Below are 2,864 nucleotides of genomic sequence, written 5' to 3'. Positions count from 1 at the left end.
CCCGCCCGCCGAGACAGCCGCGCGCGGGCGCCTCAAGAGGAAGTGCGGGCGACTGGAAGCCTCGACCCCGAGCCGTCCCCGGGCGCGTCCCCCACGCCTCGCCGCCGCCTTTCAGGGAGGAGCCTGCAGCATGCGGGAAGTGGCCAGGGCGGACGTGAGGCTTAGGTCAGGCCGGCGCCCGTAGCCGGAGACTCGCCCTCTCCTCGCCCACGGTGGCCACAAGACTCCGCCAACTGTCTCAGCGCAGCCCGGCCCAATTCCTCCGGGCTCCGCCCCTGCCTGTGGCGGCCTCCCATTGGCCCGGCGTCCGCCTCGGCGTCGTGACGTCCTCGGGCAGGTTGAGGTGCGACTCGCGCCCTCTTCCCATTGGACCCGGCGCTCCCGAGGTACAGGGAGCTGCGTGACCTTCCTCGCCTCGCATCCTTCTCGCGCTCCACCCGGGACCCGTTTCCCATCTGTCTGCCCACCGTCCCAGAACCGCACGGCTCTTTACTTCTTGTTCCCTCCTGAGTCTTTTGCCCTAATATCCAGTCCAGCCTGTCTCTTAGCCTTTCCTAGATGTCAAATTAGTTCGAACGCCCTGGCTACGTGGCAATTGCGGGAGCTGCCACAGCTTAGCCGGGTTCCGCACTCCTTCACCGATTCTCGGTGCCGCCTCCGACCCGGCGATCTACAGAGGACAATGTGCTTAGAGCGTCAGGATGCGATTATTTAAAACAAACCTCCGAGATGAGACTTAGGAAATAACAAGAAAAATTTCAAGCCTTGTTTTAGATGTTGTTTGCCTATAATCGCCCCCAGACCAAAAACATCTAACATTACCCTTTTCCTGTAACGCCTTTTCGTTTTACGTGTTTTGTGCCACACCTATCTTAGACTGGCCTCTTAATATGTTTGGCTTTTGAAATTGAGTGTTTAGGATTTTTGAAGGATGGGGATTGGGGTGGGCAAGCATAGGAAATAGGAAAGGATGATTGCTTGAGAATAGTTTTACATCTTATTTTTTAAAAGTTGACCTATTGGGCTTCCCTGTTGGCGCAGTGGTTGAGAGTCCGCCTGCCACTGTAGGGGACGTGGATTCGTGCTCTGGCCCGGGAGGATCCCACATGCCAAGGAGCGGCTGGGCCCGTGAACCATGGCCACTGAGCCTGCGCTTCCGGAGCCTGTGCTCCACAATGGGAGAGGCCACAACAGTGAGAGGCCCGCGTATCGCAAAAAAAAAAAAAAAGTTGACCTATTTAGTTATCAGAAGTGTGACTAAGGTTGTGCTAACCTTGAGGCCAAGGCACTATTATAAATACTATATATTTATATATATTAAGCCTGTACTTTGTGAAGAATTAAGGAAGGTTATCAGTAAATACTGGAACAAGAAATTAATCCAACAAAACAATCTGTGGAAGAGTGGACAAACCTACTTTGAATTCACTGAAGTACATGTTATGTCATGGGTTAGAAAAGCTTTTGTCCATGCTGTTCCTGTCTGTAACTAACTTCCTCCTTTCTGTCGTTGTAAACTCCTACTCATACTTCCAAAACCTGTTCAGGCCTGACCACTCAGAAGTCTTCCCCCAACACCTCCTCTTACAGAATTCATCACTCCTTGCTTCATGCTACTGTAGATTATGCATGCTTCTATTACTGTGTTAGTAACTAGGATGCCGTACAGTTTGGCATACAACTATTGTGCCTCCCAGTTCATCCCTAGGATGCAAATGTTTGGGTCTCACAAACTAGTAGAGAACCCAGAGGTGTGAACTATCCTCCCTCCAACACCCTCTCCTTTACGCCTACAGCATTTGCTGAGCTTAAGAGGTAACTGAAAGGAAGTCTGGTGGCTCAGTCTAATGACTGCGACAGAAGGGTGAATGCAGCAACACTGGCCATGTGTCCTGGATTCCTGGAAGGTGCTTGGCTTATTTTCTGGAATGGGCCCCTACACTCCAGAGCTCTCTAACAGGAAGTACTCATGGCCAAATTCCCAGCCACCTTGGCAGGTGTGGCAATGAGGACTTACAGGTTGAGCTGCAGGATGCCTATGCACCAGCCACTGAGTGAGGGGTGGCTCAAGGGCAAGGCAGCAAAGCTCTTAGCAGATGTAAACAGACATAAAGCCTTGCCCTCAGGGGGGACCTGCACAGTGGGGTCAGTGTCAGTGTCAGAATCTTGGCCAGAGTGGGGCTCTTCCAGGCTGTTCCAGTGCACCCTGATCCAAGGGCCCTCAGGCTCCTCAGCCAGTTTAGGCTCCAGGTGTCAGATTGCAAAGTGATCAGCTCTTTCCATGCCCAGGAGTGCTACATCAGGGCTGGTTCTAGCTTTCACCACCTTGAGGATTTAGAGCTATCATTGTTCTATTCCTCACTGGTAACTAACTCCTTTGGAAAACAAAACAAAACAAAAAAACTAAAAACACAGGCAGTTTCCTGATACCTTTCTTGCAAACAGAGGTACTTACTTGACCCCAACCAATAAGGATGTAGGAGGCTCAGCAATTCCAAGATGATTTTTTTTTTTTTTCTGTCCTGGCCTGCATAGAGTCTCACTAAAATGCAATCACTGGTAGGCACCCTTCTGGTAAGAAACCCTACTACATGTGCATTACACTGTATTTTTTTTTAATATAAATTTTATTTATTTATTTTGGCTGCATTGGGTCTTCGTTGCTGCGCACGGGCCTTCTCTAGTTGTCGTGAGCGGGGGCTACTCTTCGTTGCAGTGCACGGGCTTCTCATTGTGGTGGCTTCTCTTTGTTGTGGAGCACGGGCTCTAGGCACGCAGGCTTCAGTAGTTGTGGCACTCGGGCTCCAGGGTTGTGGCCTGCAGGCTCTAGAGTACAGGCTCAGTAGTTTTGGCGCACGGGCTTA

Source organism: Hyperoodon ampullatus, assembly GCF_949752795.1.
Source record: "Hyperoodon ampullatus genome assembly, chromosome: 1".
NCBI classification, from domain to species: Eukaryota; Metazoa; Chordata; class Mammalia; order Artiodactyla; family Ziphiidae; genus Hyperoodon; species Hyperoodon ampullatus.
The sequence above is the reverse complement of the archived record's forward strand: the minus strand, read 5'-3'. Positions refer to the sequence as shown.